The sequence below is a fragment of the Wolffia australiana genome, chromosome 9, assembly GCF_029677425.1.
Source record: "Wolffia australiana isolate 7733 chromosome 9, ASM2967742v1".
NCBI classification, from domain to species: domain Eukaryota; kingdom Viridiplantae; phylum Streptophyta; class Magnoliopsida; order Alismatales; family Araceae; genus Wolffia; species Wolffia australiana.
Window position 1 is genome coordinate 12,272,526 of NC_135843.1, and position 6,217 is coordinate 12,278,742.

The 6,217-nt window shown below is 34.9% G+C and overlaps 1 long non-coding RNA gene across 1 annotated transcript; it reads right to left on the minus strand.

Annotated features, from left to right (window-relative positions):
* Window positions 1–1,196: 1,196 nt before the first annotated feature.
* Window positions 1,197–4,426, minus strand: LOC144707976 (uncharacterized). The gene is made up of 2 exons (XR_013582608.1): window positions 4,020–4,426; window positions 1,197–1,442 (listed from the first exon to the last, which is right to left on the minus strand). It is a non-coding gene; the product is annotated as an uncharacterized LOC144707976 (long non-coding RNA).
* Window positions 4,427–6,217: the final 1,791 nt, after the last annotated feature.

The following is a 6,217-nucleotide window of genomic DNA, read 5'->3' on the forward strand; positions in this document are numbered from 1 at the left end:
TTTGAGAAAAATATTTCTCTCCCTAGAAATTACATTTTATGTTCTATATAAAACATCTCTCTCAAAAATAAAAAGTTTAGTATTTGAGAAAATTATTTCTCTCTCTAGAAATTAAATTTTATGTTATGTATAAAACCTCTTTCTCTCTCAAAAAATTAAATGTCTACTATTTGAGAAAAATATTTGTCTCCCTAGAAATTACATTTTATGTTCTATGTAAAACATCTCTTTCAAAAATTAAAGGTCAAGTATTTGAGAAAAATATTTTTCTCTCTAGAAATTAAATTTTATGTTATATATAAAACCTTTCTCTCACAAAATTAAATATCTAGTATTTGAGAAAAATATTTCTCTCTCTTGAAATTAAATTTTATGTTATATATAAAACCTGTCTCTCTAGAAAATAAATTTTATGTTATGTATAAAACCTCTTTTTCTCTCTTAAAATTAAAATATCTCTCAGCTTGACGAAAAACTATCTCTAGAAATTAAAATTTTTTATTATACACAAGAAAAAAGTCCCTCTAGAAAATTTAATGTTGTACATCAGAAAAAAAACTTTCCCTTTCTAGTAATTAAATTTTATGTTATACATGAGATAAAAAGCTATCTCTCTCTCTAAACTAAAAGTTATGTTGTAAATGAGAAACCTCTCTCTTTAAGTTAAAAGTTATGTTCTACATGAGAAAAAACTCTCTCTCTCTCTACAAGTTAAAAGTTATGTTGTACATGAGAAAAAACTCTCTCTCTAAGTTAAAAGTTTTGTACATGAGAAAAAAATCTTTCACTTCCTAGAAATTCAATTTTATGTTATACATAAGAAAAAAATCTCTCTCTGTAAAATATATAGTACATGAGAAAAAACTTCCTCTCTTTTATTTAAAAGTTATGTCCTATATAAGAAAATTTTATCTCTGTCTAGAAATTAAATGATATGTTATACATGAGAAAAAAAACTCTCTATATAAGTTAAACGTTATGTTGTACATGAGAAAAAAATCTATCTCGGTAAAAAGTTATGTTGTACATGAGAAAAACTCTCTCTCTCTCTCTATAAAAAGTTATGTTGTACATGAGAAAAAATTCTCTCTTTCAAGAAATTAAATTTCATGTTATACATGAGAAAAAAATTCTCGCTCTCTCTGTAAAAAGTTACGTTGTACATGAGAAAAAACTATCTCTCTCTAACTTAAAAGTTATGTTGTACTTGAGAAAAAACACTCTCTGTAAGTTAGAAGTTATGTTGTACATGAGAAAAAACTCTCTCTTTCTGGAAATTAAATTTTTTGTTGTAAGTGATTAAAAACTCTCCCTATATATCTAAAAATCAAATTGTATGTATAATGTGAGAAAAAAGCTCTGATGGAGCGAGCAGTCCCACTCCCGCAGAGACGTCGTCGAAGCCCACACCATCGACTGCCCGCCGGTTCGAGCCACGCCATCTGGTGCACATCATCTGCTCATTAGGCTCCGACACCAAGAGAAGGTAAGAAAAGACTGAACATAAAGTTTTTCTTAAAATCCCACTTCAACCCCCTCTTGCTTCTCGAAATATTGTAAGCTTAATCTTCATTCTGGTCTAGTCTACTTTGTAGATGATAAAATTCTTTTGTATAAGAAAGATAGATCCACACAGCCATTTACAGTTTTCAAAAGTTGTTCGTCTTGTTGCATTTGCAAACAGGTTCTTTAATGACCTAGTTTGCAGTTCTCAGAACTGCATATCCCTTCTAACTGGTAGGCAGAAACGACTTGATTCTACAAGCCTTGGTCTAATGGTTCAAGGTTAACATGAGGCCTTATTTAGCCCACTAATGGTTCAAGGTCGTCCATAAGACAGTACCCTTGAATGGCCAACCAAAAACATTGGGAAAAATAGCGCTTACCAAAAAAAACAGAAGATCAAAGTCTGACAGGCGTCAACAAAGATGTTTCCCAAATTGTGGGGCTTGTAAAATCTATTTCAAGATATCGTGTAAACTAAGAGATTATGACAAGATACGTCATGCTCGTTGGTTTTAACGTGTTTTGGGCCATATCCATTCGCACGGCCCCCTTTTTTTGAACCTCTGTTTTTACTTTTGTTTTTGTTTATTTGTTTTGGTTTTTAAGGGGCCCTCCATGTCTAATGTGCCGCGTCCGTGCTGTCCGCCGTTGTTGTTGTCGCCAGACCGCCACCACCCACCACTAGTCGCGCCGCCTGCGCACTCCCACGCGGACCGCCGTTGAGCCAACGTCGCCATCTCCCAAGCATCTCCGAAGGTTTCATCCCCTTGGGTGAAATCCCTAATGAGTTTCCTTGTGGCATGAGTTCTCCCATAAGAAAAATACTTTTGTAAGAACCCAGTTTAAACTTCTTGCCATGTTGTGAAGCTTTTTCCTAAGCTGTTCAACCGCTCTTTTGCTCGATCCTTAAGAGCAAAAGGGAATAACATAAGTTTCACTGCCTCTTGAGATACTCCTGCAAAGTTATATGATGAGCAGAATTGGGTGAATTCCCTCAAGAACTCATAAGGTTCATCACTAAATCTCCCATGGAAGCTTGGCCACAAATTCAGCATCGTGCCATCAATTTTGAAGTTTGCATTCTCACCAAGGGATGCCACTATTCTCGAGTGGGTCCTCGATTGTTGCACAATTCCCTCTGTCCGACGGCCATTCTTACTCTGCTATCTTTCTCTGTAAAAGACAGATCTATATTGCTGCTTCCAGAATATAGTTTTGGGTGCAAGGATCTTCTCCCGTGCATATAAACTATTTAATCACTAAAAAAATCAAACAGGAAACAATTGCCAAACTTAGAAAATTAACTGAATATTCAAATTGTAAGCAATTCAACAAAATATGAAACAATTCCCTAAATTGAAAATGAACTTCAGCCTGTTGCCTTCCGGCAATGGCGCCAAATGATAAGCTCAAAATGTACGTATTTTTATGTCGTTATTAAGGGTTTTCAAACTTAAGCAATAATATTTATTTTATCCCTTAGTGTTTAAGTAGGGGTCAAATCCTAGGGAGGCAATAGGGAAAATTCACTTTTGAGTACCGTAGGGTTTAAATTCGGATTTTGGTTAAGATAATAGCATATTGGATATATTCACCCTTATACCCTTTTTAGCTCAAGTGAATCTCATAGTTGGATATATTCACCCACTATTCTCGAGTGAATCTCATAGTTGAATGGTGCCGATAACTCCTTCAAAGTGGGTCCTCGATTGTTGCACAATTCCCTCTGTCCATCGGCCATTCTTACTCTGCTATCTTTCTCTGTAAAAGACAGATCTATATTGGATATATTCACCCACTATTCTCCAGTGAATCTCATAGTTGAATGGTGCCGATAACTCCTTCAAAGTGGGACCTCAATTGTTGCACAATTCCCTCTGTCCGTCGGCCATTCTTATACCCTTTTTAGCTCAAAACATATTGAATTGCTGAAATTAATTTTCTATAATCTTCTATCATCAAGATTAGGGTGTATGATTAGTGCACTATTTTTTGTAAGAATTAGTAGGTACGTGTAGAATTGTTAGCTCATTCGATTTAGTGGGATTAATATGTTTCGGGGAGTGTGAATTGACATGGATATACAAATTAGTATGATTTAGTTGAAGCAATTGAGATTAATTCAGATTGATTTATGAAATTATCTGGTAAAATCCAAATTAAATTCTCACCGATTTGGGACAGTAGGAAAGTTTTTATTCAATTTTTATTTGTCCTAACTGACTCGAAATTGTCGAAACGACCAAAATTAGCAATTCGTGAATTGGATTCACGATTTGCTAATTTAAGAAATACGAGATCAATTTGGACGATTTAAGAGATGGATACAATTCGGAATTGTTACTTGCTTCTCTAGGAGTATTAATTGGATTAAAAAAACAAGGTAAGGCTTACGAATAACAGAGATTAAAATAAAAAATTAAGAAAAAATGACGGAGGTGAATGAACTACGAAATCAAAAAGTTGAACAAGTAATTAATTTCAGAATCAATTCAAATTGAATCGAGAAGTACCAGAAGTAATTTCAGGGTGATAGGAATGAAATTCGCGCAACGAGCTAACCAAATTTGACCGAATGTGTGCTTGATTTTAAGGCAGAATGCGGCGCCGGATCGTCGAATTTCTTGTCCAATTTCAGCTCCAAAAGCACTCCAGGCTGCTCTTGAGTCAGAGAGGGAGCTCGGGACTTCTCCTCTTGCTTCCAGATCAAGAACAGCTTCTAATTTTTTCCATTTCCCCCTTTATCGCCGCGGAATCGGAAGCACAACTTCTTCCGCTTCCGTTACCAATTTTGTACATAGCGCTGTGTACGTCGACTGTACGTCGCACGCGGGTTGGTCCACGTTGGGCGCTGGGCATCGTGCGCACGTGGATGCATGTGTCTGGACCGCACAGAGGAAAATTCGCCAGCTCATCTCGATCTGTTTTTTTATTGGTCCACGACGTGCCGCACCGGTGCGAGTTAAGTTGTACCTGATTCGTCCACGACGCGGCGCGTGTGGTGCGCGTCATGCTGCACGTGATGCGCAACACGCACGCGCCGTGCTTGCTTGCGTGCGTGTCACGCACCCAAGCCCAAGCACGCATTCTGATTGGCTGGCGCTCTCTTCGGTGTGTTTCCGTGCGCACTAAACACACTTTAGCGCTTAAACTGGCCCAATAAGGGCCAGTTTTAATAAAAAAACATTTTTATGAAGAAACAACACTTAAAATAAGTCCTAAAAAATGTGTATTACTGCCAAAATGATTTTATTAATTTCTAAAATCCATTTTGTGTGTTTCTTTTGTGTTTGTTTATAGAAATAGATCAATTCAACATTTAATTCTTCTAAAATTCATTTTAAAAAATGTATAAATTGACCTAATTATTTATTACATGTATTATTTAACTCAAAATTTTGGGAAATTCTTCTTTTAATATCAAATCATGATAACATGCATTAACATTAATGTTTTAAAGCATTAAAACCCAAAAATGTGATGAAATTAGCACTTATTTCCTCATATTTGATGTTATCAGACACCTAGCCTACTATCTTCAATCTAAGATCAAATTTTGGGATACTTAACAGTATCACACGAAGTTCATGTATAATGAAAGTGTATCATTATCTGACTTACTTGAATGGTGATTAATAATTTGTTTCAGTAATGATAAGTTGCACAAATCACAAATAATGATGCCATAATGCACAGATCACAAGACAGTTTTCTTCCTTACTTAAAAATGCATAGGGACATGTCATGTCTGTATGTAAACGCAATGTTAAAATCATAAAAATGTGATTTTAAAGCACAAACCCCTAGAAGATACACATTTTTTATAATTAAAAGCACCAAAAATGTTATGGGAAGCCTCAAACTGTGTAGACACGTCCTTGTTTCATATGCCTAAAAGAGTAACACTCGGTTGCATGGCCCCATCACCACATTCTATATTAAATGCTGATTTCAAACATTTCATTTTTATGACTTGTAGGGAAAGGTTTCACTCCAAGAAGAACAGAACAAAGAAGATGTGCACATTATTAACACCCTTATTATTATATTAGTATAAAGAAAATGATATTTTATCTATTTTAAACCCTTTATTAATGTTGTGGTATTAAGATGGAAATTTCCGACGCCATACTCACAAGGAAAACATTTGAGTCGAAGTATAATTTTTTGAGATTTATAACATCATGTTCATAGAGATTTATAATTTTTTTGGTGGAATACATTTTCTTGGACTCAAGAAAAAATGATTAGATTTTAAAAGTATTTTCTGCTATTAATCACGACCCACATTTTTACCATCTGATTTGTTTAGATGGCAACCATTCAGTTATCCTCGCTTGTTTTTTTATTATTGGAAAAAACAGGGTAGGGTACAACCACCTAGACCAATCCGGCCATGTAATGTATTCCACAAGGGAGGGGGGGCATCATCTATGTGAAGGTATTGTGTTTACAAGAGTATGTAGCTGCGGTGCGATCTTAAATATCCTTATTATACATGGACCCAGCTCGTCCACACTCATTAATTAATCAAATTTGATGTGTGTAACCCTATTTTGGGAATCATTATGCCCATATTATTTACATCTTAAGTTTAAATTAAAAATTATGGATTAATTGTTCCAGAAATGTATAGGTCCATCAATTGTAATTCCCAGGTCCATTAATTTTCTCATTAAATTATATTATTTACAATTATGATTTCATGTAA